At 30.6% G+C, this 7,167-nt stretch overlaps 1 long non-coding RNA gene across 1 annotated transcript; it reads left to right on the forward strand.

Annotated features, from left to right (window-relative positions):
* The first annotated feature begins 1,213 nt into the window (after positions 1 to 1,213).
* Positions 1,214 to 5,627, forward strand: LOC129943408 (uncharacterized). Its single transcript, XR_008781239.1, has 4 exons — positions 1,214 to 1,248; positions 2,722 to 2,891; positions 5,147 to 5,391; positions 5,459 to 5,627. It is a non-coding gene; the product is annotated as an uncharacterized LOC129943408 (long non-coding RNA).
* Positions 5,628 to 7,167: the final 1,540 nt, after the last annotated feature.

Here is a 7,167-nt window from a genome sequence, read left to right on the forward strand (position 1 = left end):
CTCGAAAACAAAAATCTAGAAAATAAAATCTCGATATGTTTGAATTTTTGAGGCATAACTTACTTCTCCTTAACAAACTTAAAGTTGACAAGTAAAGTTATCAATCATACAATTGCACATTGCTACAGAAATGCACCTTTCTTATTGTTTGCAAAAATTTTGTTTCTTGCTCAGAAAATAAAATACTAGGTAAACTGATGTATTTGTGTACTATTGACTTTTAACTGTTAAAAATACAAAAAAAATCTCGAATTTATATTTTTTTCGAGATTTTTTTCTAGATAGAGTCTTTCGAGATTTTTGTTAATTCTGGATTTTTGTGGATTCGAGATTTTTGCGTTCTTGATAATTTTTTTTATTTTAGAGATTTTTGGCATTCGAGATTTTTGGCATTCTAGTTTTCGTAATGATCCCCATGCAACCATGTCCAGAACAGCAGGAATTCCGAGGGCTTCAGTGTGCCAACAGCATAAGTGGACAACGGAATACGGGGGCAAGACCTGAACATCTTTCTAATGACGTTTCTTTGCAAAAGAGATTGATGTCGGTGTTGCAGATGAGGCAGAACACTATGCTTTAGTTAGTATCATTGTGGGGATCATGACGAAATCTAGAATGCCAAAAATCTCGAATGCCGAAAATCTCGAAAATAAAAAAAAATTATCTAGAACGATAAAATCTTGAATCCACAAAAATCCAGAATTAACAAAAATCTCGAAAGACTCTATCTAGAAAAAAATCTCGAAAAAAAATATAAATTCGAAATTTTTTTTGTTGTATTTTTAACAGTTAAAAGTCAATAAAACACAAATACATCAGTTTACCCAATATTTTATTTTCTGAGCAAGAAAAAAATGTTTGCAAACAATAAGAAAGGTGCATTTGTGTAGCAATGTGCAGTTGTATGATTGATGACTTTACTTGTCAACTTTAAGTTTGTTAAGAAGCAGTAAGTTATCCAGAATGTATGTTTGAATTTTTGAGGCAATGTTTAAAATTCGCGCGAATTTTGAACATTGCCTCAAAAATTCAAACATACATTCTGGATTTTTGCATTCGAGATTTTATTTTTCTAGATTTTGGCATTTCGAGATTTTATTTTCTAGATTTTTGTTTTCGATATTTTTTCCAATCTAGATTTTTGTTTTCGAGATTTTCATATTCGAGATTTTTACTTTCTAGATAATTAATTTCTAGATATCGTGGTAGACCCATCATTGTGCAGTATTCAGGCAAAAACATTGTCAGGTAAGTGAGAACAAAATTATATTTTTTTTGTTTGTTGGTTTTTAAATATCAATTCTCTTAAAAACTTAATGGATAAAGTGTGTTATGTAAATGACAATTTAACAATGACACAGATAATATTTACTTCACGAAGGCTCTGCATTCTAAACAGAAGGAAGATATATAAAGCAACGAGTTATAGTTAACTATCGCTCATGAAAAACTTACACGTAATAAAGTAATATGGGGTTAAAAAGAACAGTCAATCTGAACTTTTCCACGTGTTACTTTCTTAAATTCTAATCCCAGAAAACGTTCCTTGTATTACCAATGTCTCATAAATAATTAAAAAACAACACAAAAATATTAATTGAAAGAAAGCTACTAACTAATTGCAAACTATTTAACTAATTATTAAGTCTTATAGGTACTTCCCTTATGTGTCGCTACATATTTTTTTGTTTAACAAAATCTTACAAACTTAAACAAAAACCCCTCCGGAAATTTTAATTCAAATCCTTGTTTGGATAGTCATCTAAATCGAATACAATCGTTAACATCTTCCAAATTTTTCAAACTTCGTAACCCCTTAAAGGTTTTACACAACAATGCTGAACACAAAAATATGTCTGTGTTTAAAACAAGGTAAAAACAGAAAACAAAACAAGTTTAGTTTTTCGTAACATTCCTTCAAAAATAAAACAAAAACGATGTCGTGATTAGGTCTCATTTATTTCGAGGAGTATTCACAAAAGTTCCCTTTGTTTTTGTAGAACTTGCGAAACATGTACAGAAAAATCAAAACAAACAAAAATATTAGCTACCACCCCCGGTTATACAAACCAATCTGGAAAATCAATAGTACCTACATATCAATCGTTTTGTAGCTATACCTGTGCCAAAAGGTAAATCCATGACTTTAGGCATATAGCGTTTACGGCTGGTGCACAATGAGTCGCATAAATCAAACCACAATTTGTCAAATAATTTGGCCAAAGTTATTCATTACATCGAACAGGAATTTAAACAATGACAGTATGTTCTCCGGGAAAAACAAAGTTACTCTCGTCAAAAAATGGCGCCCAACATGGAGAAGAGGATTATTATGCTGGGGCTTAGTTTGTTGTTTCCTTAGTTCGTTTCTGTTTACTTCCATTTTATACCTATTTCATATTCGGCAGAGAAACAATTTTTGAGTCAACATATATGTATATTGTGATAAATTATTTGTTACCCCTCTTGACTGACGATAAAATCGATGATTGGGAAAGCAAAACATCAAAAAAATACTTACCGAAAACGCTTTATTTATTCAAAATGTTTTTCAGCTTTGTTTTCTTTAGAATCTTCAACACAACTTTTTTTTCCTTTTTGAAGTGTTATCCTTCATAATTTTTCGATATTTATTCCGATTTTATATTTATGTTCTCAATTTTCTCGTTTATGTTTTCTTGTGTAGTTGTACATATAGATTATTCTTCTTATTTTTTTCAGCAATTTGACTGTGACCTAAAGATTGGTTCGACGAAAAAGATCGACGCGTGTGAAGTTTGTGTGGGTGATGCGAATCATGTTTACAACCACTTTATCATTTGGAGACGGCACCAATGTCACTGTGTTTAGTTAGCTGCGGAAAAGATTAGAAGCTTGTTCCATGGCGAAATGTAAGAAAAAATGTATGTGTATATTTTATATTACGGGTGATAGCGTTGGTTCAAACTATGATCTGAAAACCTTGGATTTTGTTGGTGTTTATGTGGACTATCAAGAGTCAGTAGTTGTATGACGCAGACTTTTGTTTTCAACAAAAATCCTTCTTTAAGGCTTAATTCTCCTTTTATATTGTTTGTAATATTTGCAAAACATAATACAACTTACGTATTTTTGTAAGCCGCATAGTAAGGAATAAATGGACATGAATCTTGAAAACCTGAACTGATTTCAAAATATCGAAATAGAAAGGAAGTTAAAATAAAAAATCTGTTAGCAAGTTGGTTTAAATTGCTATTTAGAAGAATCATAGCAATTTGATCTCACTTCCTACAAAATTTTCTACTTTAACTATAAATGTCCCTATTTTGTATTATACGTAACAAAATATCATTTTGGGAGGGATACATTTTACAATATATGTATGTAGCTAAAAATGTATTAAATTTTCCCTGAAATGTTTTTCTTTCTTAATTTGGTTTGTGTCAATGAAAAACAAATATTTTTGTATTAATCCAGAAGGAACCGTTAGTTTGTTTTTAAATTTGCACAATATTTAATCAAAGCTCTTATACCGTCATAATAATATTTGATGATCAAAAATGCCAAATTTTACTTTTCCGATTTAAAAAAATTAAATTTAAATATAAAATGTATATTAAAAAGACACAGCATACTAAAAACATCTTTATATTTTAATTGGGAAATTTATTGTGCATTTACAAAATAAGTTTAAAAATAACCGTCCAAAATTTTCAAAAAAAAAAAATACAAAATCAAGAATTTTTTTTTTGGTAAAATTTTTAAATTTTAAAATAAAAGTTATTAATAGTTTATATTTGTAAACAGAGGTTTTGGAAATAATAGCAAGTTCATGCGAACTAGTCTTTTTTCACCTGTTTCCTCTAAGATAAAACCTAATCATTTGCGAAAATATGACTTTTGTTTCCGTAGTGAGATGTCCATGAGGTACGTTTTATGTCTTGTCTAAGATCATGACTCATAACGTAAAAACACATTTACATGACCACCACGCGAATTGCTTCAAGCGTCGATTCTCTTGAGGTAATTTTCGACTGCTTTTTGCACATATTTGTCTGTATCTGAGCTATAACTTGACGAATATGTAAGTGCCCAAGAGTCAAAGGCTTACCCGTCTAGCGCTGTCAAATCGCGTGGTCTTGATAGCCAGTTGATATTAATATGATGAGATATTAAGCTGCCAGCAAATGTCACTTGCATCTAAGCCATATTCACTCGAGTTGTGTGGCATGTGGCACCATCTTGTTGAAACCTCATATTCTCCAAGTCGTTATTCTTCAATAGAAGGCAATAAAGTCGGTTATCATATGACCATAACGCTCCGAAATGACGGTGACAGCCGTCGCACCGAAAAAGTAAGGTCCAATTACACCTCCGGATCAAAGATCGCACCAAACAGTGACTTTTTGAATATGTAATTACCTCGCTTAAAATACTTGAGGATTCTCAGAACCCCAAATATGAACATTTTGTTTATTTACCACATAGTGAGAAATGTGATTTTTACTTGCATGATTTAGAAATCTGATCAATTACGGTATAAGGGCTTGTATATTAATACTGGAGTGCACGCGTGGCCTACGCGAAATACTTTACACTCCGACCTAAAATTCATAAATAATATATATTTTTATTATTGTTTAAAGCTAATTAAACATTTCGCAAAAATATATATTTCATTTATATCTTTTTAAAATAAAAAATTATTAACATTATTAAATGGTCTAACAAAGTAGGCCACGTGTGCATTGGTGTATAAAAATAGGGCGCGTGTCCCCAGTCTTAATAATGTATCGTATGACAATAAACCAAACGGGACCTACAGATTGTTAGAGAAAAAACAGTTTTGCCATTGTTAAACAAAGGTATTCAAAAAGTAAAAAATGATAGCAATTCGAATTCAAAGCACCAAACTCGAAAATATTGCCTTAAGTTCGCTAATTGAGAAAGGAGTTGAATAACGCTTGGTGTATATAGATAAGCTATAAAATAAAATACAGACCCCAGTGAAAATTTAGTTGTTCAGAAAAATTGCTCGAATAAATAAGACAATGTAATTAGACAGAAATCTACGAAATGATATTAATAGTAATTATTACAAATTATTTTATTTCAAACATCATTAATCAGTAATTTATTTTATTTTTCTTTGATTTTCTGAAAGCAGCAAACGTTCAATTTTATGTAATGACAGCAACACCACCGGTTCAAATAAATACAGTGATTCTGTTATGAATTATAACTGCGAAAAATATAAACCAGACTTTTTTGACAATCGAATGATATTGTGGATATCAAAATAATGCACCAACTCTTGGAGAGATGGAATCACTGGGCAATTTGAAAATACAGATGAAAAGCAATTTATTATACGGTCCTGAATGTTACTCAAAGCAAAGAATTTTTGTATGGGTAAGTTCGGCTGGCAAAATTTGCTTGGAAAAATAACATACCTATATTAATATTTGTTTGCTTACAGGAAATAATGATTGAGATGTGACGAGTATCAAACCCAAAACCAGCTTTGTATTCTCCATATCAAGAAACAATGTTGCACTTCAACACATTTTGGAAAAGCGTGAAATGTTATAATCATTTGTGTCTTAATGTAAAATAATAAATACAATAAAAACTGATTTTTAAAGCCACATTGTAATATGAATGTGCATGAATACATTAATAAAAAGGAGAAAGCTGCACAAGGATCTGGATAATTATTTTCTGATGGAAAGCAGAAAATGTATTAAAAATATACGAATATGAAAAAACAAAATCATTCATGAGCTAATTGTGCTTCCGAATGTTTAGTGTTGATTAGTATTTTAACTAATTTGAATGTCAAAGGATTCGTAATTTCTCAACTCTTTTCAATAGAATTGTATAACAGATTAAAAAACTGCTGGGAGACAAATAAGTTGCTTAAAAATAAATTCATACAATTTTGTTGATAAGTAAGATAAACTTGGCCTTCATTTTACCAAACAGCGGTATCCCTGTAGAATGTAATCAAAGATTTTTTTTAAATGAAAATAAAATTTTCTATACACCCAACCTCGCATAAGCCCCAAATCGACCAGTATGATTAACAATTTAAGCCAAACATGAAAACCTGCTTTATTTAACTTTTGTACTAAGTAAATTTAAGACAAGTTTTAAATCTTTTTTCATGGGCTATCATACATATACACGTGAATAACACTGTATTTTAAAACTAGTTATGAAGACCGAAGATATCATGGGCTTGAATAAAATATAATGAACATTCTTATTAAAATATTAAGAAAGAAACCGTTGATATTTTTTTGCGATTGCGATTGGTAGCATTTGAATAATGTTCGTTTTGAATGTGTGACAGATAAAATTGTCTCAACGTAAACGTCATCTACCATGATCGTTTTGAAATAGCCCAGTACAAAATGCTTAACCAGAGACCTGTGCGAAGTGTTAAAAATTGTAGAAATCGGTCTGAGCGTTCTTGGGGTAGTAACTAACGTCACTTTCTTCTATGTGTATAAGTTCTTTTAAAGTGCTACTAAACCCATAGATTTTGGGTAGTGGATACAAAAGTTACCATGTACAATACTTCTTCTAAGTCTCTCATATTTAATTAAAAAGCTACCAATCCATATAAGCACCAATTTATAAAAGAAAATAATTAAATAATAAGAAAGTGGTGAGTAGGATAATTGTATAAGGACAAAAGCACTTGTATACATATGTATGTCCACTCATCCTATAAATGAATGATAGGATACAATTTAAGAAGCTTGTGTAACGAAATTATAAATTATAATATTCGATGACGATGACATCATTGGCGGAGTTATGAATAGCCTACAACAGCAAAGAAGAATCTGTAGAAGCTATTATAGCTCACCATTGTTTTGCTTGAACAGAGTGAAACAAAACTAAAAACGCCCAGAACTTTACGCCCTTCCTGTATTGTGCATAAGAGTAAAGTGATGCTCAATAATACAAAAGCGGAACTGGGTGCACATTTTTATGAATGTATTCAAAGACTGATAGACTATGGAAGAAAATTGAAAGGAAACTGTGAAGTGAATATTGAATGAATGAAAAGTAGTGAAATGGAATTTTCAGCCTTGTTTTGGAAATTTAAATTTAAAAATAAGGAAGAAATGTACTGTACAGTTGCAGTTTTGATATTAAAAGTGATCTATTGATTTT

Source organism: Eupeodes corollae, chromosome 1 (assembly GCF_945859685.1).
Source record: "Eupeodes corollae chromosome 1, idEupCoro1.1, whole genome shotgun sequence".
NCBI classification, from domain to species: domain Eukaryota; kingdom Metazoa; phylum Arthropoda; class Insecta; order Diptera; family Syrphidae; genus Eupeodes; species Eupeodes corollae.